Below are 24,385 nucleotides of genomic sequence, written 5' to 3'. Positions count from 1 at the left end.
GCAGGTTCCAGGCTCACGCCCAGGTTATGTGTTCATAAGAATCATGTTCTCTGAGGACCCTGGTGCAAATCAGAAACCTGCGTGATTTCTGTCCACTTCTCAGGTGCAGTTGCAGGGTAAGGCTGGCTGTCGGCAAAGAGAAGAAGACCTTCGCGTTGTCTGATGACTGGATGTGCTAAGGAGAACTGGAAAAAGTGGGGCGGGTGCACGTTGCCGAGCGTGGCTGTGGATATCTCAGGACGGTAGGCATTCACCCGTACTAAGATGTGCCATTGGATATTAGGTTTTCCACAGATGGGCCCAATGGTTGCAAGAGTGGATTGATTGCTGGTCTTGCTGAGTGGCCTGAGGACTGTGGATTCCCCAGGCAGTTGGAGTACTTCCAGGTCATGGCTCCTCTGCAGAGCTCCACGGCCTTCCCTTTTGTGTTCTGCAGCATCCCAGCATGTGCTTGGATCAATGATGACACCCTTGTATGCATTCCTTGGAAAATCTGACCGAAATGAGTGAGAACGCTCTACCATCTCCTCCTCGAAACTGAGGTCCAGCACGTTTTCTCTCTCGGGGGTACGGGACAGTTAGGAGTGAGGGCCAACGTCCCCTGCTGTCAGGCATGCAAACACCACTAAGGGCTCCAGCATTGGAGGGGCTCCTGTCTGAGGCTCGAGCATGTCTCCTCATAAGCTGGGTCACCTAAGAATCCCCGGTGCCTGCTAAAAGGCCGTTGAGGGAATGCAAGAGGGCAGGCTTTCCTGCTAGTCTTCAGGGTCGGAGTGTCTTCTGGTATAGACCCAGTAAGCTTGCAGCTTGGAGAGGTGATATTTGGAGAGGATCACGCTTTGTGCCTGCTTGCTTCTGAGGTTGATTATAGAAGCCAAAATGAGCAAGTTTCCCTGGTTGGAGCCTGGAGCCTCAGGCCAGGCCTGTGGCCCTCTCTGTTGTTGTGTTTCACGCAGTGAGGTTCTTGACTGCCTGGTGTGACTGGAGCAGTGGGCGGGCGTGGGCTGGAGTTGGGCGATGGCGGAAGGGGGCTGATGGTTTAGGCCTCAGTGCTGCCGCTGTCAGCTCCTCTGCTGAAGTTGCCGGCACACTGTTGGCGCTAAGTGGATGTTCGTGGACTGGGGTGTGGATCGAGTGAAGCATTTCAGCCTGGGTGGTGGCTGCTGGCCTGGAGAGAAAGGTAAGGTATCATGAGGAAAGGTCCTGTGTGATGTCGTGGGATGGGCTGTCATCATTGGGTTGCAGGCACTGGTCTCGGCTTCCCAGGAATGTGTCTTGTTCGTGATGGGCTGGCATAAGCTGCCTATGGAGTGGATGGCGTTGGCAGTTCAAGTGGGTGAGTTGAGGTAGGTAACCTGTGTAGAGTTGTGATCCCGTTGCCCAAGGAATGACACCCAAAGGGTGTCTTGCGGGAAGTAGAGAAGATCGACATGGTGAGGCGTCTGTGCCGGCCCCCTTGGAGGTAGTTGAGTTATGCGAATATCCCCTTTGGCCGCTTTGTTCCCTTGTTTGGCAATGTGTAAAGCAAAGCTGTTTCGCCTGTGGGGGAATGACGAGACCGGCCAGTGTAGCATGCAGGCCATTCGAACAGCCAGAGGTTTATCTGGAGCAGTCCATTGGTGGGGCAGAGATGGGGGCCCCATTGCCATGCCTGCTGTGCTGCCGTGGCCAGCCACTGTTCCCTTTCAGGCTTCCAAGTCCCCTCGCATGGCAGAGGTCTTCTGTTGAAAGTCTGTCTGTGGACCTCGGGGACCATGCCTTTGATCACTGTGGGTTACTCGGTAGTGTCACCGTGGCAGTGGAGAATTGCCAGGATGCATGGGGTGGGATCAGCATCAACGAAGGAGACAAGCTTGCGGTCTGTCTTCCCTGGTGTTCAGTGTTCCCATGTTCTGAAGATGTTTGTGTTTTCCAGTAGGTTCGTGTCGCCCTGTGGGATGGAGGAGGGCACGTAGGACGAGGCTTTCAAGGGTTTTAGCGTTTCCTTAGGGGTCAGGGCCGCGAACATTCAAGATGGGAGCTGCCTGAGACGTGGCTGGGAATGTGGACTAGTTTCCGCCGTGGGGATCCGACATGGGTCATGGTGGCTGAAGCCCACCACTTCCTGTGGTGGGCATTCCCACGGGTCAAAGCAAAGTGATTAGGCCTAGTTGGCGAGAAGTGGCACATGGGCCCACGTTCGTTAGCCCCTTGAGTGGTTTCAGGCTGCAAATTGGCAGTAGACACCTGCCGGTCAGTGTCGGCCCGACCATGGGAGTTCCCTTGCTTGCGGAAGTGCTGCGAGCGACCCCAAATGCCCATCAGATATACTGGTAGCTGACAGAGTCTCGAGGTGCATGTCGAAGTCACAGCCAAGTCCCGGAGGAAGGTCTCATCGAGTCTTTGTGTTTTGGTCAGAAGGCGTGGTTGTGGGAGAGCGGGAGTCCGGGGACTCTTTCAACAGCCCCTGGGGGTCCAAGTTTGCCTGCGGCCTCTTGAAGCTGACAGGGGTCTTTCTCCTTTCACTTGGTGGGTCTAACCAGGGGGCTGTGTATAAACTATTTCTTTTATACTTGGACTCCTCCTCACAGGGCCATAGGGACACACTGATACCGAGACGCGTATTCAGTGGCACACAGAGAAACCCACAAGCACGTCCGCATGCGCAGTCACAGTCACACACGCCCACACGCATGAACACACACATAGAGCCTCTCACACACCGGCCAACGTATGTGCCTAACTTCCTGCAGTCATACTATCAGACATGCAGTCAATTCTCGGTAAGGGATAGAGGTCCTTGGGAAGCAGTTTCAAAGCTCAAGGCCAGGTCAATGTTTTTATGGATCATGTCCTCTGAGGACACCAGTCCATTTATGAAGCCTCGGTGATTTCTGTCCACTTCTCAGGTGCAGTTGCTGGGAAAGGCTGGCCGTCGGCACAAACAAGAAGACCTTCGTGTGGTCTGATGACTGGAGGTGCTAAGAAGAACTGGAAAAAGTGAGGCGGGCCCATGTCCCCGAGCATGGTCGTGGATAACTCAGGACGGTAGGTATTCAAGCACCCCATGATGTGCCATTAGATATTAGGTTTTCCTCAGACGGGCCCAGTGGCTGCAAGAGTGGATTGATTGTTCCTCTTGCCGAGTGGCCTGAGGGCTGTGGATTCTCCAGGGTTTTGGGGTAGCCCAGGCTCATGGCTCCTGTACAGAGCCCTGCGCACACCCCGGTTGTGTGCTGCAGCGTCCCAGCATGTGCTTGGATCGATGATGACACCCTTGCATGCATTCCTTGGAAAATCTGAACAAAATGAGTGAGAACACTCTACCGTCTCGTCATCGAAACTGAGGTTCAGCACGTTTCCTCTCTCAGGGGGAGATGACAGTTCGGAATGAGGGTCAGCGTCCCCTGCCGACATGTATGCAAACACCACCAAGGACTCCAGTATTGGAGGGGCTCCTGTCTGAGGGTTGACCGTGTCTGCACATAAGCTGTGTTATCTGTGAATCCCGGGTCCCTGTTGAATGGCTGTTGAGGGAATGTGAGGGGGCAGGCTCTCCTGCTGGTTTTAAGAGTCGAAGTGTGTGCTGGTCTAGGACCAGTTAGCTTGCAGTTGGGAGGTGAGTTTTGGCCAGGATCACGCATCGTGCCTGCCATTTTGGGGGTTGATTCTGGAAGCCAAAATGAGCAAGCGTCCTTGGTTGGTGCCTGGAACCTCAGGCCAGGCCTGTGGCCCTCCCTGTTCTTGCGTTTTTCACGGTGAGGTTCTTGAGTGCCTAGTGAGGCTGGAGCAATGGGCGGGGGTGAGCTCGGTTGGGCATCGGTGGAAAGGGGCTGATGGATTAGGCCTCGCTGCTGCCCTTGTTTGCTTCTCTACTTTAACTCCCGGCACAATGTTGATGCCAAGTGGGTCATCGCGGAGTGGGCAGAAGATCGAGTGCTGAAATTAAACCTGCGTGGATCACTGATGGCCCGCACAGGAAGGTAAGGATAGATGAGGACATGTTCTTTGTGATGTCGTGGAATAGGCTATCATAATTGGGTTGCAGGTGCTGGCCTCGGCTTCCCAAGGATGTGACATGTGCGTGATTGGCTGGCATCAGCTGCCTATGGAGGGGATGGCTTTGGCAGTTCAAGTGGATGAGGTGAGGTAGGTAACCTGTGTAGATTTGCGATCCCGTTGCCAGAGGAAAGACAACCAAAGGGTGTCTTGCGAGACGCAAAGAATTTCGACATGGTGACACGTCTGTGCCGGCCTCCTGGGAGGATGGTTAGTTATGCGAACATCCCATTTGGCCGCTTTGTTCCCTTGTTTGGGAATGCGTAAAGCGAAAGTGCTTCTCCTGGGGGGGGCATGACTCGGCTAGCGAACAGCCAGAGGTTTATCTGGAGCAGTCCGTTGGCAGGACAGAGGTGGGGGCACTGTTGCGACGCCAGGTGCACTGACGTGGATAGCCACTGTACCCTTTCAAGCTTCCAGGTCCCCTCGTGTGGCAAAGTTTTTCCGTTGAAAGTCTGTCTGTGGTACTCGGGGACAGTGCCTTTGATCACTGTGAGTTCATCGGTAGTGTCGCTGTGGCAGTGGAGAATTACCAGGATGCATGGGGTGGGGTGGGCAACATCAAAGCAGACAGGCTTGCGGTGTGTCTTCCCTGCTGTTCAGTGTCTCCGTGTTCGCATGATGTTTGTGGCTTCAAGTCGAGTGGAGTCGCCCTGCAGGCAGGAGGAGGTCACTTAGGACGAGGCTGTGCAGCGTTTGAGCGTTTCCTCAATGGTCAGGGCCGCAAACACTACCAGTTGGAAGCTTTCCTTTACGTGGCCGGGAAGGTGGCCTAATTTCTGCTGTGGGGTTCCAACCTGTGTCATGGTTGCTGAAGCCCAACTCTTCCCATTGAGGGCATTCCCACGGGGTCATGGAAAGTGATTTGGTCTAGTTGGCGAGATGAGGCACTTGGGCCCAAGTCCGTTAACCCCTTGAGAATTCCCAGGCTGCATCTTGCCTGTCAGCAACTGCAGATCGGTGTCAGCACGCCCATGGGAGGTTACCTTGCTTCCGGGAGCTCTGGGAGTGACCCCAAGGGCACATCAGATGTGGTGGTAGGTGGCAGGATCTCCAGGTCCACATAGGTTTGACACCCACGCCCGGGAGGGAGGTCTCGTCCAGACTTTGTGCTTTGGTCAGAAGGCGTGGCTGTGGGAGAGCGGTAGTCTGTGGCCTATTTTGACAGCCCTGGGGGTCAAAGTTTGCATGCGGCCTCATGAAACTGACAGAGGTCTTTCTCCTTTCAGTTGGGGGTCCTACCAGGTTGCTGTGTATAAACTATGACGTTTACTGTTAGAGGCATCTGCAAAGCGCCAAAGGGACACCCAGAGACCAAGACGCGTATTTAGCAGCACACACAGGAATCCACAAACGCATCCTCGTGCAAAGTCTCAGTCACACACGCCCACACGTGTGAATAGACACATACAGCCTCTCACACACCGACCAAAGTACGTGCGTAACTTTCTTCAGTCGTGCTGTGAGACACACAATCAGTTTTCGGTAGGGGAAAGTGGTACTTGGGAAGCAGGTTCCAGACTCACGCCCAGGTTATGTGTTCATAAGAATCATGTTCTCTGAGGACCCTGGTGCAAATCAGAAACCTGCGTGATTTCTGTCCACTTCTCAGGTGCAGTTGCAGGGTAAGGCTGGCTGTCGGCAAAGAGAAGAAGACCTTCGCGTTGTCTGATGACTGGATGTGCTAAGGAGAACTGGAAAAAGTGGGGCGGGTGCACGTTGCCGAGCGTGGCTGTGGATATCTCAGGACGGTAGGCATTCACCCGTACTAAGATGTGCCATTGGATATTAGGTTTTCCACAGATGGGCCCAATGGTTGCAAGAGTGGATTGATTGCTGGTCTTGCTGAGTGGCCTGAGGACTGTGGATTCCCCAGGCAGTTGGAGTACTTCCAGGTCATGGCTCCTCTGCAGAGCTCCACGGCCTTCCCTTTTGTGTTCTGCAGCATCCCAGCATGTGCTTGGATCAATGATGACACCCTTGTATGCATTCCTTGGAAAATCTGACCGAAATGAGTGAGAACGCTCTACCGTCTCCTCATCGAAACTGAGGTCCAGCACGTTTTCTCTCTCGGGGGTACGGGACAGTTAGGAGTGAGGGCCAACGTCCCCTGCTGTCAGGCATGCAAACACCACTAAGGGCTCCAGCATTGGAGGGGCTCCTGTCTGAGGGTCGAGCATGTCTGCTCATAAGCTGGGTCACCTAAGAATCCCCGGTGCCTGCTAAAAGGCCGTTGAGGGAATGCAAGAGGGCAGGCTTTCCTGCTAGTCTTCAGGGTCGGAGTGTCTTCTGGTATAGACCCAGTAAGCTTGCAGCTTGGAGAGGTGATATTTGGAGAGGATCACGCTTTGTGCCTGCTTGCTTCTGAGGTTGATTATAGAAGCCAAAATGAGCAAGTTTCCCTGGTTGGAGCCTGGAGCCTCAGGCCAGGCCTGTGGCCCTCTCTGTTGTTGTGTTTCACGCAGTGAGGTTCTTGACTGCCTGGTGTGACTGGAGCAGTGGGCGGGCGTGGGCTGGAGTTGGGCGATGGCGGAAGGGGGCTGATGGTTTAGGCCTCAGTGCTGCCGCTGTCAGCTCCTCTGCTGAAGTTGCCGGCACACTGTTGGCGCTAAGTGGATGTTCGTGGACTGGGGTGTGGATCGAGTGAAGCATTTCAGCCTGGGTGGTGGCTGCTGGCCTGGAGAGAAAGGTAAGGTATCATGAGGAAAGGTCCTGTGTGATGTCGTGGGATGGGCTGTCATCATTGGGTTGCAGGCACTGGTCTCTGCTTCCCAAGAATGTGTCTTGTTCGTGATGGGCTGGCATAAGCTGCCTATGGAGTGGATGGCGTTGGCAGTTCAAGTGGGTGAGTTGAGGTAGGTAACCTGTGTAGAGTTGCGATCCCGTTGCCCAAGGAATGACACCCAAAGGGTGTCTTGCGGGAAGTAGAGAAGACCGACATGGTGAGGCGTCTGTGCCGGCCCCCTTGGAGGTAGTTGAGTTATGCGAATATCCCCTTTGGCCGCTTTGTTCCCTTGTTTGGCAATGTGTAAAGCAAAGCTGTTTCGCCTGTGGGGGAATGACGAGACCGGCCAGTGTAGCATGCAGGCCATTCGAACAGCCAGAGGTTTATCTGGAGCAGTCCATTGGTGGGGCAGAGATGGGGGCCCCATTGCCATGCCTGCTGTGCTGCCGTGGCCAGCCACTGTTCCCTTTCAGGCTTCCAAGTCCCCTCGCATGGCAGAGGTCTTCTGTTGAAAGTCTGTCTGTGGACCTCGGGGACCATGCCTTTGATCACTGTGGGTTACTCGGTAGTGTCACCGTGGCAGTGGAGAATTGCCAGGATGCATGGGGTGGGATCAGCATCAACGAAGGAGACAGGCTTGCGGTCTGTCTTCCCTGGTGTTCAGTGTTCCCGAGTTCTGAAGATGTTTGTGTTTTCCAGCAGGTTCGTGTCGCCCTGTGGGCTGGAGGAGGGCACGCAGGACGAGGCTTTCTAGGGTTTGAGCGTTTCCTTAGGGGTCAGGGCCGCAAACATTCAAGATGGGAGCTGCCTGAGACGTGGCTGGGAATGTGGACTAGTTTCCGCCGTGGGGATCCGACATGGGTCATGGTGGCTGAAGCCCACCACTTCCTTTGGTGGGCATTCCCACGGGTCAATGGAAAGTGATTAGGCCTAGTTGGCGAGAAGTGGCACATGGGCCCACGTTCGTTAGCCCCTTGAGTGGTTTCAGGCTGCAAATTGGCAGTAGACACCTGCCGGTCAGTGTCGGCCCGACCATGGGAGTTCCCTTGCTTCCGGAAGTGCTGCGAGTGATCCCTAATGCCCATCAGATATACTGGTAGCTGACAGAGTCTCGAGGTGCATGTCGAGGTCACAGCAAAGTCCCGGAGGAAGGTCTCATCGAGTTTTTGTGTTTTGGTCAGAAGGCGTGGTTGTGGGAGAGCGGGAGTCCGGGGACTCTTTCAACAACCCCTGGGGGTCCAAGTTTGCCTGCGGCCTCTTGAAGCTGACAGAGGTCTTTCTCCTTTCAGTTGGGGGGTCTAACCAGGGTGCTGTGTATAAACTATTTCTTTTATTCTTGGACTCCTCCTCACAGGGCCATAGGGACACACTGATACCGAGACGCGTATTCAGCGGCACACAGAGAAACCCACAAGCAGGTCCGCATGCGCAGTCACAGTCACACACGCCCACACGCATGAACACACACATAGAGCCTCTCACACACCGGCCAACGTATGTGCCTAACTTCCTGCAGTCATACTATCAGATATGCAGTCAATTCTCGGTAAGGGATAGAGGTCCTTGGGAAGCAATTTCAGAGCTCAAGGCCAGGTCAATGTTTTTATGGATCATGTCCTCTGAGGACACCAGTCCATTGATGAAGCCTCGGTGATTTCTGTCCACTTCTCAGGTGCAGTTGCTGGGAAAGGCTGGCCGTCGGCACAAACAAGAAGACCTTCGTGTGCTCTGATGACTGGAGGTGCTAAGAAGAACTGGAAAAAGTGAGGCGGGCCCATGTCCCCGAGCATGGTCGTGGATAACTCAGGACGGTAGGTATTCAAGCACCCCATGATGTGCCATTAGATATTAGGTTTTCCTCAGACGGGCCCAGTGGCTGCAAGAGTGGATTGATTGTTCCTATTGCCGAGTGGCCTGAGGGCTGTGGATTTTCCAGGGTTTTGGGGTAGCCCAGGCTCATGGCTCCTGTACAGAGCCCTGCGCACACCCTGGTTGTGGGCTGCAGCGTCCCAGCATGTGCTTGGATCGATGATGACACCCTTGCATGCATTCCTTGGAAAATCTGAACAAAATGAGTGAGAACACTCTACCGCCTCGTCATCGAAACTGATGTTCAGCACGTTTCCTCTCTCAGGGGGAGATGACAGTTCGGAATGAGGGTCAGCGTCCCCTGCCGACATGTATGCAAACACCACCAAGGACTCCAGTATTGGAGGGGCTCCTGTCTGAGGGTTGACCGTGTCTGCACATAAGCTGTGTTATCTGTGAATCCCGGGTCCCTGTTGAATGGCTGTTGAGGGAATGTGAGGGGGCAGGCTCTCCTGCTGGTTTTAAGAGTCGAAGTGTGTGCTGGTCTAGGACCAGTTAGCTTGCAGTTGGGAGGTGAGTTTTGGCCAGGATCACGCATCGTGCCTGCCGTTTTGGGGGTTGATTCTGGAAGCCAAAATGAGCAAGCGTCCTTGGTTGGTGCCTGGAACCTCAGGCCAGGCCTGTGGCCCTCCCTGTTCTTGCGTTTTTCACGGTGAGGTTCTTGAGTGCCTAGTGAGGCTAGAGCAATGGGCGGGGTTGAGCTCGGTTGGGCATCGGTGGAAAGGGGCTGATGGATTAGGCCTCGCTGCTGCCCTTGTTTGCTTCTCTACTTTAACTCCCGGCACAATGTTGATGCCAAGTGGGTCATCGCGGAGTGGGGAGAAGATCGAGTGCTGAAATTAAACCTGCGTGGATCACTGATGGCCCGCACAGGAAGGTAAGGATAGATGAGGACATGTTCTTTGTGATGTCGTGGAATAGGCTATCATAATTGGGTTGCAGGTGCTGGCCTCGGCTTCCCAAGGATGTGACATGTGCGTGATTGGCTGGCATCAGCTGCCTAAGGAGGGGATGGCTTTGGCAGTTCAAGTGGATGAGGTGAGGTAGGTAACCTGTGTAGAGTTGCGATCCCGTTGCCAGAGGAAAGACAACCAAAGGGTGTCTTGCGAGACGCAAAGAAGTTCGACATGGTGACACGTCTGTGCCGGCCTCCTGGGAGGATGGTTAGTTATGCGAACGTCCCATTTGGCCGCTTTGTTCCCTTGTTTGGGAATGCGTAAAGCGAAAGTGCTTCTCCTGGGGGGGGCATGACTCGGCTAGCGAACAGCCAGAGGTTTATCTGGAGCAGTCCGTTGGCAGGACAGAGGTGGGGGCACTGTTGCGACGCCAGATGCACTGACGTGGATAGCCACTGTACCCTTTCAAGCTTCCAGGTCCCCTCGTGTGGCAAAGATTTTCCGTTGAAAGTCTGTCTGTTGTACTCGGGGACAGTGCCTTTGATCACTGTGAGTTCATCGGTAGTGTCGCTGTGGCAGTGGAGAATTACCAGGATGCATGGGGTGGGGTGGGCAACATCAAAGCAGACAGGCTTGCGGTGTGTCTTCCCTGCTGTTCAGTGTCTCCGTGTTCGCATGATGTCTGTGGCTTCAAGTCGAGTCGAGTCGCCCTGCAGGCAGGAGGAGGTCACTTAGGACGAGGCTGTGCAGCGTTTGAGCGTTTCCTCAATGGTCAGGGCCGCAAACACTACCAGTTGGAAGCTTTCCTTTACGTGGCCGGGAAGGTGGCCTAATTTCTGCTGTGGGGTTCCAACCTGTGTCATGGTTGCTGAAGCCCAACTCTTCCCATTGAGGGCATTCCCACGGGGTCATGGAAAGTGATTTGGTCTAGTTGGCGAGATGAGGCACTTGGGCCCAAGTCCGTTAACCCCTTGAGAATTCCCAGGCTGCATCTTGCCTGTCAGCAACTGCAGATCGGTGTCAGCACGCCCATGGGAGGTTACCTTGCTTCCGCGAGCTCTGGGAGTGACCCCAAGGGCACATCAGTTGTGGTGGAAGGTGGCAGGATCTCCAGGTCCACATAGGTTTGACACCCACGGCCGGGAGGGAGGTCTCGTGCAGACTTTGTGCTTTGGTCAGAAGGCGTGGCTGTGGGAGAGCGGGAGTCTGTGGCCTATTTTGACAGCCCTGGGGGTCAAAGTTTGCATGCGGCCTCATGAAACTGACAGAGGTCTTTCTCCTTTCAGTTGGGGGTCCAACCAGGGTGCTGTGTATAAACTATGACGTTTACTGTTAGAGGCATCTGCAAAGCGCCACAGGGACACCCAGAGACCAAGACGCGTATTTAGCAGCACACACAGGAATCCACAAACGCATCCTCGTGCAAAGTCTCAGTCACACACGCCCACACGTGTGAATAGACACATACAGCCTCTCACACACCGACCAACGTACGTGCATAACTTTCTTCAGTCGTGCTGTGAGACACACAATCAGTTTTCGGTAGGGGAAAGTGGTACTTGGGAAGCAGGTTCCAGGCTCACGCCCAGGTTATGTGTTCATAAGAATCATGTTCTCTGAGGACCCTGGTGCAAATCAGAAACCTGCGTGATTTCTGTCCACTTCTCAGGTGCAGTTGCAGGGTAAGGCTGGCTGTCGGCAAAGAGAAGAAGACCTTCGCGTTGTCTGATGACTGGATGTGCTAAGGAGAACTGGAAAAAGTGGGGCGGGTGCACGTTGCCGAGCGTGGCTGTGGATATCTCAGGACGGTAGGCATTCACCCGTACTAAGATGTGCCATTGGATATTAGGTTTTCCACAGATGGGCCCAATGGTTGCAAGAGTGGATTGATTGCTGGTCTTGCTGAGTGGCCTGAGGACTGTGGATTCCCCAGGCAGTTGGAGTACTTCCAGGTCATGGCTCCTCTGCAGAGCTCCACGGCCTTCCCTTTTGTGTTCTGCAGCATCCCAGCATGTGCTTGGATCAATGATGACACCCTTGTATGCATTCCTTGGAAAATCTGACCGAAATGAGTGAGAACGCTCTACCGTCTCCTCATCAAAACTGAGGTCCAGCACGTTTTCTCTCTCGGGGGTACGGGACAGTTAGGAGTGAGGGCCAACATCCCCTGCTGTCAGGCATGCAAACACCACTAAGGGCTCCAGCATTGGAGGGGCTCCTGTCTGAGGGTCGAGCATGTCTGCTCATAAGCTGGGTCACCTAAGAATCCCCGGTGCCTGCTAAAAGGCCGTTGAGGGAATGCAAGAGGGCAGGCTTTCCTGCTAGTCTTCAGGGTCGGAGTGTCTTCTGGTATAGACCCAGTAAGCTTGCAGCTTGGAGAGGTGATATTTGGAGAGGATCACGCTTTGTGCCTGCTTGCTTCTGAGGTTGATTATAGAAGCCAAAATGAGCAAGTTTCCCTGGTTGGAGCCTGGAGCCTCAGGCCAGGCCTGTGGCCCTCTCTGTTGTTGTGTTTCACGCAGTGAGGTTCTTGACTGCCTGGTGTGACTGGAGCAGTGGGCGGGCGTGGGCTGGAGTTGGGCGATGGCGGAAGGGGGCTGATGGTTTAGGCCTCAGTGCTGCCGCTGTCAGCTCCTCTGCTGAAGTTGCCGGCACACTGTTGGCGCTAAGTGGATGTTCGTGGACTGGGGTGTGGATCGAGTGAAGCATTTCAGCCTGGGTGGTGGCTGCTGGCCTGGAGAGAAAGGTAAGGTATCATGAGGAAAGGTCCTGTGTGATGTCGTGGGATGGGCTGTCATCATTGGGTTGCAGGCACTGGTCTCGGCTTCCCAGGAATGTGTCTTGTTCGTGATGGGCTGGCATAAGCTGCCTATGGAGTGGATGGCATTGGCAGTTCAAGTGGGTGAGTTGAGGTAGGTAACCTGTGTAGAGTTGCGATCCCGTTGCCCAAGGAATGACACCCAAAAGGTGTCTTGCGGGAAGTAGAGAAGATCGACATGGTGAGGCGTCTGTGCCGGCCCCCTTGGAGGTAGTTGAGTTATGCGAATATCCCCTTTGGCCGCTTTGTTCCCTTGTTTGGCAATGTGTAAAGCAAAGCTGTTTCGCCTGTGGGGGAATGACGAGACCGGCCAGTGTAGCATGCAGGCCATTCGAACAGCCAGAGGTTTATCTGGAGCAGTCCATTGGTGGGGCAGAGATGGGGGCCCCATTGCCATGCCTGCTGTGCTGCCGTGGCCAGCCACTGTTCCCTTTCAGGCTTCCAAGTCCCCTCGCATGGCAGAGGGCTTCTGTTGAAAGTCTGTCTTTGGACCTCGGGGACCATGCCTTTGATCACTGTGGGTTACTCGGTAGTGTCACCGTGGCAGTGGAGAATTGCCAGGATGCATGGGGTGGGATCAGCCTCAACGAAGGAGACAGGCTTGCGGTCTGTCTTCCCTGGTGTTCAGTGTTCCCGTGTTCTGAAGATGTTTGTGGTTTCCAGTAGGGCCGTGTCGCCCTGTGGGCTGGAGAAGGGCACGTAGGACGCGGCTTTGAAGGGTTTGAGCGTTTCCTTAGGGATCAGGGCCGTGAACATTCAAGATGGGAGATGCCTGAGACGTGGCTGGGAATGTGGACTAGTTTCCGCCGTGGGGATCCGACATGGGTCATGGTGGCTGAAGCCCACCGCTTCCTGTGGAGGGCATACCCACGGGTCAATGGAAAGTGATTAGGCCTAGTTGGCGAGAAGTGGCACGTGGGTCCACGTTCCTTAGCCCCTTGAATGGTTTCAGGCTGCATCTTGGCAGTAGACAGCTGCCGGTCGGTGTCGGCCCGACCATGGGATTTCCCTTGCTTCCGGAAGTGCTGCGAGTAACCCCAAATGCCCATCAGATATACTGGTAGCTGACAGAGTCTCGAGCTGCAGGTAGATGTCACAGCCAAGGCCCAGAGGCAGGTCTCGTCGAGTCTTTGTGTTTTGGTCAGAAGGCGTGGCTGTGGGAGAGCGGGAGTCCGTGGACCCTTTCAACAGCCCCTGGGGGTCAAAGTGTGGCCGCGGCCTCTTGAAGCTGACAGGGTTCTTTCTCCTTTCAGTTGGGGGTCTAACAAGGGTGCTGTGTATAAACTAATTCTTTTACTGTTGGACTCCTCTTCACAGGGCCATAGGGATACACAGAGACCAAGACGCGTTTTCAGCGGCACACAGAGAAACCCACAAGCACGTGCGCAAGCCCAGTCACAGTCGCACACGCCCACACGTGTGAACACACACATATAGCCTCTCACACACCAGCCAACGTAGGTGCCTAACTTCCTGCAGTCGTACTATCAGACATGCAGTCAATTCTCGGTAAGGGATAGAGGTCCTTGGGAAGCAGTTTCAGAGCTCAAGGCCAGGTAAATGTTTGTATGGATCATGTCCTCTGAGGACACCGGTCCACTTAGGAAGCCTCGGTGATTTCTGTCCACTTCTCAGGTGCAGTTGCTGGGAAAGGCTGGCCGTCGGCACAAACAAGAAAACCTTTGTGTCCTCTGATGCTTGGAGGTGCTAAGAAGACCTGGAAAAAGTGTGGCGGGCCCATGTCCCCGATCATGGTCATGGATAACTCAGGACGGTAGGTATTCAAGCACCACAAGATGTGCCATTAGATATTAGGTTTTCCTCAGATGGGCCCAATGGCTGCAAGAGTGGATTGATTGTTCCTCTTGCTGAGTGGCCTGAGGGCTGTGGATTCTCCAGGCTTTTGGGGTAGCCCAGGCTCATGGCTCCCGTACAGAGCCCCGCACACACCCCGGTTGTGTGCTGCAGTGTCCCAGCATGTGCTTGGATCGATGATGACACGCTTGCATGCATTCCTTGGAAAATCTGAACCAAATGAGAGAGAACACTCTACCGTCTCCTCATCGAAACTGAGGTTCAGCACGTTTGCTCTCTCAGGGGGAGAGAACAGTAAGGAATGAGGGCCAGCGTCCCCCGCCGACATGCATGCAAACACCACCAAGGACTCCAGGATTGGAGGGGCTCCTGTCTGAGGGTTGACCGTGTCTGCACATAAGCTGTGTTATCTGTGAATCCCGGGCCCCTGCTGAATGGCTGTTGAGGGAATGCGAGGGGGCAGGCTCTCCTGCTGGTCTTAAGAGTCGGAGTGTGTGCTGGTCTAGGCCCAGTTAGCTTGCAGTTGGGAGGTGAGTTTTGGCCAGGTTCACGCTTCGTGCATGCCATTTTGGGGGTTGATTCTGGAAGCCAAAATGAGCAAGCGTCACTGGTTGGTGCCTGGAACCTCAGGCCAGGCCTGTGGCCCTCCCTGTTCTTGCGTTTTTCACGGTGAGGTTCTTGAGTGCATAATGAGGCTGGAGCAATGGGCTGGGCTGAGCTCGGTTGGGCATCGGCGGAAAGGGGCTGATGGATTAGGCCTCGCTGCTGCCCTTGTTGGCTTCTCTACTTTAACTCCTGGCACAGTGTTGATGCCAAGTGGGTCATCGTGGAGCGGGGAGAGGAACGAGTGCTGTATTTCAACCTGTGTGGATCACTGATGGCCCGCACAGGAAGGGAAGGGAAGATGAGGACATGTCCTTTGTGATGTCATGGAATAGGCTATTATAATTGGGTTGCAGGTGCTGGCCTCGGCTTCCCAAGGATGTGTCATGTTCGTGATTGGCTGGCATCAGCTGCCTATGGAGGGGATGGATTTGGCAGTTGAAGTGGATGAGGTGAGGTAGGTAACCTGTGGAGAGTTGTGATCCCGTTGCCAGAGGAAGGACTCCCAAAGGGTGTCTTGCGAGGGGTGAAGAAGATCGACATGGTGTCGCATCTGTGCCGGCCTCCTTGGAGGATGGTTAGTTATGCGAACATACCCTATGGCCGCTTTGTTCCCTTGTTTGGGAATGTGTAATGCGAAAGGGCTTCTCTCGGGGGGGATGACTCGGCTTGTGAACAGCTAGAGGTGTATCTGGAGCAGTCCGTTGGCGGGACAGAGGTGGGGGCACTGTTGTGACGCCAGGTCCACTGACGTGGACAGCCACTGTGCCCTTTCAAGTTTCCAGGTCCCCTCGTGTGGCAGAGGTTTTCCGTTGAAAGTCTGTCTGTGGTCCTCGGGGACAGTGTCTTTGATCACTGTGAGTTCCTCGGTAGTGTCGCTGTGGCAGTGGAGAATTGCCAGGATGCATGGGGTGGGGTGGGCATCATCGAAGCAGACAGGCTTGCGGTGTGTCTTCCCTGCTGTTCAGTGTCTCCGTGTTCGCATGATATCTGTGGCTTCAAGTCGAATCGAGTCGCCCTGCAGGCAGGAGGAGGGCACTTAGGACGAGGCTGTGTAGCGTTTGAGCGTTTCCTCAGTGGTCAGGGCCGTAAACCCTACCAGTTGGATGCTTGCCTATACGTGGCCGGGAAGGTGGCCTAATTTCCTCTGTGGGATTCCAACATGTGTCATGGTTGCTGAAGCCCCACACTTCCCATTGAGGGCATTCCCACGGGGTCATGGAAAGTGATTTGGTCTAGTTGGCGAGATGAGGCACTTGGGCCGAAATCCGTTAACCCCTTGAGAATTGCCAGGCTGCATCTTGCCTGTCGGCAACTGCAAGTCGGTGTCAGCCCACCCATGGGAGGTTACCTTGCTTCCGGGAGCACTGGAAGTGACCCCAAGGACACATCAGATGTGGTGGTAGGTGGCAGGATCTCCAGGTCCACATAGGTGTGGCACCCACGGCCGGGAGGGAGGTCTCGTCCAGGCTTTGTGCTTTGGTCAGAAGGCGTGGCTGTGGGAGACCGGGAGTCTGTGGCCTATTTCGACAGCCCTGGGGTCCAAAGTTTGCATGCGGCCTCATGAACCTGACAGGGTTCTTTCGCCTTTCAGTTGGGGGTCCAACCTGGGTGCTGTGTATAAACTATGACGTTTTCTGTTGGAGGCATCTGCAAAGGGCCACAGGGACACCCAGAGACCAAGACGCGTATTTAGCGGCACACACAGGAATCCACACACGCATCCTCGTGCACAGTCACAGTCACACACGCCCACACGTGTGAATACACACATACAGCGTCTCACACACCGACCAACATACGTGCGTAAGTTCCTATAGTCGTGCTATGAGACACACAATCAGTTTTCGGTAGGGGATAGTGGTACTTGGGAAGCAGCTTCCAGGCTCACGCCCATGTTATGTGCTCATAAGGATCATGTTCTCTGAGGACCCTTGTGCAATTCAGAAACCTGCATGATTTCTGTCCACTTCACAGGTGCAGTTGCAGGGTAAGGCTGGCTGTCGTCAAAGAGAAGAAGAGCTTCGCATTGTCTGATGACTGGATGTGCTAAGGAGAACTGGAAAAAGTGGGGCGGGTGCAAGTTGCCAAGCATGTCTGTGGATATCTCAGGACGGTAGGCATTCACCCAATGTGCCATTGGATATAAGGTTTTCCACAGATGGGCCCAATGTTTGCAAGAATGGATTGATTGTTGGTCTTGCTGAGTGGCCTGAGGACTGTGGATTCCCCAGGCTGTTGGGGTACTTCCAGGTCATGGCTTTTCTGCAGAGCCGCACAGCGTTCCCTTTTGTATTCTGCAGCGTCCCAGCATGTGCTTGGATCGATGATGACACCCTTGTATGCATTCCTTGGAAAATCTGAACAAAATGAGTGAGAACGCTCTGCCGTCACCTCATCGAAACTGAGGTCCAGCACGTTTCCTGTCTCGGGGGTATGGGACAGTTAGGAATGAGGGCCAACTTCTCCTGCTGAGAGGCATGCAAACACCACTAAGGGCTCCAGCATTGGAGGGGCTCCTGTCTGAGGGTCGAGCATATCTGCCCATAAGCTGGGGCATCTAGGAATCCCCGGTCCCTGCTAAAAGGCCGTTGAGGGAATGCAAGAGGGCAGGCTTTCCTGCTAGTCTTCAGGGTCGGAGTGTGTTCTGGTGTAGACCCAGTAAGCTTGCAGCTTGGAGAGGTGATTTTTGGACAGGATCACGCTTTGTGCATGCCCCTTCCGAGGTTGATTATGGAAGCCAAAATGAGCAAGCTTCCTTGGTTGCAGCCTGGAGCCTCAGGCCAGGCCTTTGGCCCTCTCTGCTGTTGTGTTTCGCGCGGTGAGGTTCTTGACTTCCCGGTGTGGCTGGAGCAGTTGGCGGGCGTGTGCTGGAGTTGGGCGATGGCGGAAGGGGGCTGAAGGTTTAGGCCTCAGTGCTGCCCCTGTCAGCTCCCCTGCTGAAGTTGCCAGCACACTGTTGGCGCTAAGTGGAGGTTCGTGGAGTGGGGTGTGGTTCGAGTGAAGCATTTCAACCTGGGTGGTGGCTGCTGGCCTGGAGAGAAAGGGAAGGTATCATGAGGAAAGGTCCTGTGTGATGTCGTGGGATGAGCTGTCACCATTGGGTTGCAGGCGCTGGCCTCGGCTTCCCAAGAATGTGTCTTGTTCGTGATGGGCTGGCATTAGCTGCCTATGGAGCAGATGGCTTTGGTAGTTCAAGTGGGTGAGTTGATGTAGGTAACCTGTGTAGAGTTGTGATCCCGTTGCCCGAGGAATGACATACAAAGGGTGTCTTGTGGGAAGTAGAGAAGATCGACATGGTGAGGCGTCTGTGCCGGCCTCCTTGGGGGTAGTTGAGTTATGCGAATATCCCCTTTGGCCGCTTTGTTCCCTTGTTTGGCAATGTGTAAAGCGAAAGTGTTTCTCCCGTGGGGCAATGACGCGACCGGCCAGTGTAGCACGCAGGCCTTTCGAACAGCCAGAGGTTTATCTGGAGCAATCCATTGGTGGGGCATAGATGGGGGTCCAATTGCCATGCCTGCTGTGCTGCTGTGACCAGCCACCGTTCCCTTTCAGGCTTCCAAGTCCCGTCGCATGGCAGAGGTCTTCCGTTGAAAGTCTGTCTGTGGTCCTCAGGGACCATGCCTTTGATCACTGTGAGTTACTCGCTAGTGTCACTGTGGCAGTGGAGAATTGCCAGGATGCATGGGGTGGGATCAGCATCAAAGAAGGAGACAGGCTTGCGGTCTGTCTTCCCTGGTGTTCAGTGTTCCCGTGTTCTGAAGATGTTTGTGGTTTCCAGTAGGGCCGTGTCGCCCTGTGGGCTGGAGAAGGGCACGTAGGACGCGGCTTTCAAGGGTTTGAGCGTTTCCTTAGGGATCAGGGCCGTGAACATTCAAGATGGGAGATGCCTGAGACGTGGCTGGGAATGTGGACTAGTTTCCGCCGTGGGGATCCGACATGGGTCATGGTGGCTGAAGCCCACCGCTTCCTGTGGAGGGCATACCCACGGGTCAATGGAAAGTGATTAGGCCTAGTTGGCGAGAAGTGGCACGTGGGCCCACGTTCCTTAGCCCCTTGAATGGTTTCAGGCTGCATCTTGGCAGTAGACAGCTGCCGGTCGGTGTCGGCCCGACCATGGGATTTCCCTTGCTTCCGGAAGTGCTGCGAGTAACCCCAAATGCCCATCAGATATACTGGTAGCTGACAGAGTCTCGAGCTGCAGGTAGATGTCACAGCCAAGGCCCAGAGGCAGGTCTCGTCGAGTCTTTGTGTTTTGGTCAGAAGGCGTGGCTGTGGGAGAGCGGGAGTCCGTGGACCCTTTCAACAGCCCCTGGGGGTCAAAGTGTGGCCGCGGCCTCTTGAAGCTGACAGGGTTCTTTCTCCTTTCAGTTGGGGGTCTAACAAGGGTGCTGTGTATAAACTAATTCTTTTACTGTTGGACTCCTCTTCACAGGGCCATAGGGATACACAGAGACCAAGACGCGTTTTCAGCGGCACACAGAGAAACCCACAAGCACGTGCGCAAGCCCAGTCACAGTCGCACACGCCCACACGTGTGAACACACACATACAGCCTCTCACACACCAGCCAACGTAGGTGCCTAACTTCCTGCAGTCGTACTATCAGACATGCAGTCAATTCTCGGTAAGGGATAGAGGTCCTTGGGAAGCAGTTTCAGAGCACAAGGCCAGGTAAATGTTTGTATGGATCATGTCCTCTGAGGACACCGGTCCACTTAGGAAGCCTCGGTGATTTCTGTCCACTTCTCAGGTGCAGTTGCTGGGAAAGGCTGGCCGTCGGCACAAACAAGAAAACCTTTGTGTCCTCTGATGCTTGGAGGTGCTAAGAAGACCTGGAAAAAGTGTGGCGGGCCCATGTCCCCGATCATGGTCGTGGATAACTCAGGACGGTAGGTATTCAAGCACCACAAGATGTGCCATTAGATATTAGGTTTTCCTCAGATGGGCCCAATGGCTGCAAGAGTGGATTGATTGTTCCTCTTGCTGAGTGGCCTGAGGGCTGTGGATTCTCCAGGCTTTTGGGGTAGCCCAGGCTCATGGCTCCCATAAAGAGCCCCGCACACACCCCGGTTGTGTGCTGCAGCGTCCCAGCATGTGCTTGGATCGATGATGACACGCTTGCATGCATTCCTTGGAAAATCTGAACCAAATGAGAGAGAACACTCTACCGTCTCCTCATCGAAACTGAGGTTCAGCAGGTTTGCTCTCTCAGGGGGAGAGAACAGTAAGGAATGAGGGCCAGCGTCCCCCGCCGACATGCATGCAAACACCACCAAGGACTCCAGGATTGGAGGGGCTCCTGTCTGAGGGTTGACCGTGTCTGCACATAAGCTGTGTTATCTGTGAATCCCGGGCCCCTGCTGAATGGCTGTTGAGGGAATGCGAGGGGGCAGGCTCTCCTGTTCGTCTTAAGAGTCGGAGTGTGTGCTGGTCTAGGCCCAGTTAGCTTGCAGTTGGGAGGTGAGTTTTGGCCAGGTTCACGCTTCGTGCATGCCACTTTGGGGGTTGATTCTGGAAGCCAAAATGAGCAAGCGTCCCTGGTTGGTGCCTGGAACCTCAGGCCAGGCCTGTGGCCCTCCCTGTTGTTGCGTGTTTCACGGTGAGGTTCTTGAGTGCATAATGAGGCTGGAGCAATGGGCTGGGCTGAGCTCGGTTGGGCATCGGCGGAAAGGGGCTGATGGATTAGGCCTCGCTGCTGCCCTTGTTGGCTTCTCTACTTTAACTCCTGGCACAGTGTTGATGCCAAGTGGGTCATCGTGGAGCGGGGAGAGGAACGAGTGCTGTATTTCAACCTGCGTGGATCACTGATGGCCCGCACAGGAAGGGAAGGGAAGATGAGGACATGTCCTTTGTGATGTCATGGAATAGGCTATTATAATTGGGTTGCAGGTGCTGGCCTCGGCTTCCCAAGGATGTGTCATGTTCGTGATTGGCTGGCATCAGCTGCCTATGGAGGGGATGGATTTGGCAGTTGAAGTGGATGAGGTGAGGTAGGTAACCTGTGGAGAGTTGTGATCCCGTTGCCAGAGGAAAGACTCCCAAAGGGTGTCTTGCGAGGGGTGAAGAAGATCGACATGGTGTCGCATCTGTGCCGGCCTCCTTGGAGCATGGTTAGTTATGCGAACATACCCTATGGCCGCTTTGTTCCCTTGTTTGGGAATGTGTAATGCGAAAGGGCTTCTCTCGGGGGGGATGACTCGGCTTGCGAACAGCTAGAGGTGTATCTGGAGCAGTCCGTTGGCGGGACAGAGGTGGGGGCACTGTTGTGACGCCAGGTGCACTGACGTGGACAGCCACTGTGCCCTTTCAAGTTTCCAGGTCCCCTCGTGTGGCAAAGGTTTTCCGTTGAAAGTCTGTCTGTGGTCCTCGGGGACAGTGTCTTTGATCACTGTGAGTTCCTCGGTAGTGTCGCTGTGGCAGTGGAGAATTGCCAGGATGCATGGGGTGGGGTGGGCATCATCGAAGCAGACAGGCTTGCGGTGTGTCTTCCCTGCTGTTCAGTGTCTCTGTGTTCGCATGATGTCTGTGGCTTCAAGTCGAATCAAGTCGCCCTGCAGGCAGGAGGAGGGCACTTAGGACGAGGCTGTGTAGCGTTTGAGCGTTTCCTCAGTGGTCAGGGCCGTAAACCCTACCAGTTGGATGCTTGCCTATACGTGGCCGGGAAGGTGGCCTAATTTCCTCTGTGGGATTCCAACCTGTGTCATGGTTGCTGAAGCCCCACACTTCCCATTGAGGGCATTCCCACGGGGTCATGGAAAGTGATTTGGTCTAGTTGGCGAGATGAGGCACTTGGGCCGAAATCCGTTAACCCCTTGAGAATTGCCAGGCTGCATCTTGCCTGTCGGCAACTGCAAGTCGGTGTCAGCCCGCCCATGGGAGGTTACCTTGCTTCCGGGAGCACTGGAAGTGACCCCAAGGACACATCAGATGTGGTGGTAGGTGGCAGGATCTCCAGGGCCACATAGGTGTGGCACCCACGGCCGGGAGGGAGGTCTCGTCCAGGCTTTGTGCTTTGGTCAGAAGGCGTGGCTGTGGGAGACCGGGAGTCTGTGGCCTATTTCGACAGCCCTGGGGTCCAAAGTTTGCATGCGGCCTCATGAACCTGACAGGGTTCTTTCGCCTTTCAGTTGGGGGTCCAACCTGGGTGCTGTGTATAAACTATGACGTTTACTGTTGGAGGCATCTGCAAAGGGCCACAGGGACACCCAGAGACCAAGACGCGTATTTAGCGGCACACACAGGAATCCACACACGCATCCTCGTGCACAGTCACAGTCACACACGCCCACACGTGTGAATACACACATACAGCGTCTCACACACCGACCAACATACGTGCGTAAGTTCCTATAGTCGTGCTATGAGACACTCAATCAGTTTTCGGTAGGGGATAGTGGTACTTGGGAAGCAGCTTCCAGGCTCACGCCCATGTTATGTGCTCATAAGGATCATGTTCTCTGAGGACCCTTGTGCAATTCAGAAACCTGCATGATTTCTGTCCACTTCACAGGTGCAGTTGCAGGGTAAGGCTGGCTGTCGGCAAAGAGAAGAAGACCTTCGCATTGTCTGATGACTGGATGTGCTAAGGAGACGTGGAAAAAGTGGGGCGGGTGCAAGTTGCCATGCATGTCTGTGGATATCTCAGGACGGTAGGCATTCACCCAATGTGCCATTGGATATAAGGTTTTCCACAGATGGGCCCAATGGTTGCAAGAATGGATTGATTGTTGGTCTTGCTGAGTGGCCTGAGGACTGTGGATTCCCCAGGCTGTTGGAGTACTTCCAGGTCATGGCTTTTCTGCAGAGCCGCACAGCGTTCCCTTTTGTGTTCTGCAGCGTCCCAGCATGTGCTTGGATCGATGATGACACCCTTGTATGCATTCCTTGGAAAATCTGAACAAAATGAGTGAGAACGCTCTTCCGTCACCTCATCGAAACTGAGGTCCAGCACGTTTCCTGTCTCGGGGGTATGGGACAGTTAGGAATGAGGGCCAACTTCTCCTGCTGAGAGGCATGCAAACACCACTAAGGGCTCCAGCATTGGAGGGGCTCCTGTCTGAGGGTCGACCATATCTGCCCATAAGCTGGGTCATCTAGGAATCCCCGGTCCCTGCTAAAAGGCCGTTGAGGGAATGCAAGAGGGCAGGCTTTCCTGCTAGTCTTCAGGGTCGGAGTGTGTTCTGGTGTAGACCCAGTAAGCTTGCAGCTTGGAGAGGTGACTTTTGGACAGGATCACACTTTGTGCATGCCGCTTCCGAGGTTGATTATGGAAGCCAAAATGAGCAAGCTTCCTTGGTTGCAGCCTGGAGCCTCAGGCCAGGACTTTGGCCCTCTCTGCTGTTGTGTTTCGCGTGGTGAGGTTCTTGACTTCCCGGTGTGGCTGGAGCAGTTGGCGGGCGTGTGCTGGAGTTGGGCGATGGCGGAAGGGGGCTGAAGGTTTAGGCCTCAGTGCTGCCCCTGTGAGCTCCTCTGCTGAAGTTCCCGGCACACTGTTGGCACTAAGTGGAGGTTCGTGGAGTGGGGTGTGGATCGAGTGAAGCATTTCAACCTGGGTGGTGGCTGCTGGCCTGGAGAGAAAGGGAAGGTATCATGAGGAAAGGTCCTGTGTGATGTCGTGGGATGAGCTGTCACCATTGGGTTGCAGGCGCTGGCCTCGGCTTCCCAAGAATGTGTCTTGTTCGTGATGGGCAGGCATTAGCTGCCTATGGAGCAGATGGCTTTGGTAGTTCAAGCGGGTGAGTTGAGGTAGGTAACCTTTGTAGAGTTGTGATCCCGTTGCCCGAGGAATGACATACAAAGGGTGTCTTGTGGGAAGTAGAGAAGATCGACATGGTGAGGCGTCTGTGCCGGCCTCCTTGGGGGTAGTTGAGTTATGCGAATATCCCCTTTGGCCGCTTTGTTCCCTTCTTTGGCAATGTGTAAAGCGAAAGGGTTTCTCCCGTGGGGCAATGACGCGACCGGCCAGTGTCGCATGCAGGCCTTTCGAACAGCCACAGGTTTATCTGGAGCAATCCATTGGTGGGGCAGAGATGGGGGTCCAATTGCCATGCCTGCTGTGCTGCTGTGACCAGCCACCGTTCCCTTTCAGGCTTCCAAGTCCCGTCGCATGGCAGAGGTCTTCCGTTGAAAGTCTGTCTGTGGTCCTCAGGGACCATGCCTTTGATCACTGTGAGTTACTCGCTAGTGTCACTGTGGCAGTGGAGAATTGCCAGGATTCATTGGGTGGGATCAGCATCAAAGAAGGAGACAGGCTTGCGGTCTGTCTTCCCTGGTGTTCAGTGTTCCCGTGTTCTGAAGATGTTTGTGGTTTCCAGTAGGGTCGTGTCGCCATGTGGGTTGGAGGAGGGCATGTAGGACTAGGCTTTCAAGGGTTTGAGCGTTTCCTTAGTGGTCAGGGCCGTGAACATTCAAGATGGGAGCTGCCTGAGACGTGGCTGGGAATGTGGACTAGTTTCCGCCGTAGGGATCCGACATGGGTCATGGTGGCTGAAGCCCACAACTTCCTGTGGTGTGCATTCCCACGGGTCAATGGAAAGTGATTAGGCCTAGTTGGCGAGAAGTGGCACGTGGGCCCACGTTCGTTAGCCCCTTGAGTGGTTTCAGGCTGCATCTTGGCAG

At 54.6% G+C, this 24,385-nt stretch overlaps 9 non-coding genes across 9 annotated transcripts; all 9 read left to right on the top strand.

Moving 5' to 3' along the window:
- Window positions 1-453: 453 nt before the first annotated feature.
- On the top strand, window positions 454-546 carry LOC137758209 (small nucleolar RNA SNORD116). Its single transcript, XR_011072857.1, has one exon. It is a non-coding gene; the product is annotated as a small nucleolar RNA SNORD116 (small nucleolar RNA).
- Window positions 547-3,238: 2,692 nt separating this feature from the next.
- LOC137758199 (small nucleolar RNA SNORD116) lies at window positions 3,239-3,331 on the top strand. The gene has a single exon (XR_011072847.1). It is a non-coding gene; the product is annotated as a small nucleolar RNA SNORD116 (small nucleolar RNA).
- A 2,669-nt stretch (window positions 3,332-6,000) lies between these two features.
- Window positions 6,001-6,093, top strand: LOC137758205 (small nucleolar RNA SNORD116). The gene has a single exon (XR_011072853.1). It is a non-coding gene; the product is annotated as a small nucleolar RNA SNORD116 (small nucleolar RNA).
- Window positions 6,094-8,785: 2,692 nt separating this feature from the next.
- LOC137758210 (small nucleolar RNA SNORD116) lies at window positions 8,786-8,878 on the top strand. The gene has a single exon (XR_011072858.1). It is a non-coding gene; the product is annotated as a small nucleolar RNA SNORD116 (small nucleolar RNA).
- Window positions 8,879-11,547: 2,669 nt separating this feature from the next.
- Window positions 11,548-11,640, top strand: LOC137758207 (small nucleolar RNA SNORD116). Its single transcript, XR_011072855.1, has one exon. It is a non-coding gene; the product is annotated as a small nucleolar RNA SNORD116 (small nucleolar RNA).
- A 2,691-nt stretch (window positions 11,641-14,331) lies between these two features.
- On the top strand, window positions 14,332-14,424 carry LOC137758220 (small nucleolar RNA SNORD116). Its single transcript, XR_011072868.1, has one exon. It is a non-coding gene; the product is annotated as a small nucleolar RNA SNORD116 (small nucleolar RNA).
- A 2,660-nt stretch (window positions 14,425-17,084) lies between these two features.
- On the top strand, window positions 17,085-17,177 carry LOC137758217 (small nucleolar RNA SNORD116). The gene has a single exon (XR_011072865.1). It is a non-coding gene; the product is annotated as a small nucleolar RNA SNORD116 (small nucleolar RNA).
- Window positions 17,178-19,867: 2,690 nt separating this feature from the next.
- On the top strand, window positions 19,868-19,960 carry LOC137758219 (small nucleolar RNA SNORD116). Its single transcript, XR_011072867.1, has one exon. It is a non-coding gene; the product is annotated as a small nucleolar RNA SNORD116 (small nucleolar RNA).
- A 2,660-nt stretch (window positions 19,961-22,620) lies between these two features.
- Window positions 22,621-22,713, top strand: LOC137758198 (small nucleolar RNA SNORD116). Its single transcript, XR_011072846.1, has one exon. It is a non-coding gene; the product is annotated as a small nucleolar RNA SNORD116 (small nucleolar RNA).
- The last annotated feature ends 1,672 nt before the right edge of the window (window positions 22,714-24,385 follow it).

This window comes from Eschrichtius robustus, unplaced genomic scaffold, assembly GCF_028021215.1.
Source record: "Eschrichtius robustus isolate mEscRob2 unplaced genomic scaffold, mEscRob2.pri scaffold_746, whole genome shotgun sequence".
Taxonomy (NCBI): domain Eukaryota; kingdom Metazoa; phylum Chordata; class Mammalia; order Artiodactyla; family Eschrichtiidae; genus Eschrichtius; species Eschrichtius robustus.
Note: the sequence above shows the minus strand (reverse complement) of the source record. Positions and strands in the feature narration are given on the sequence as shown.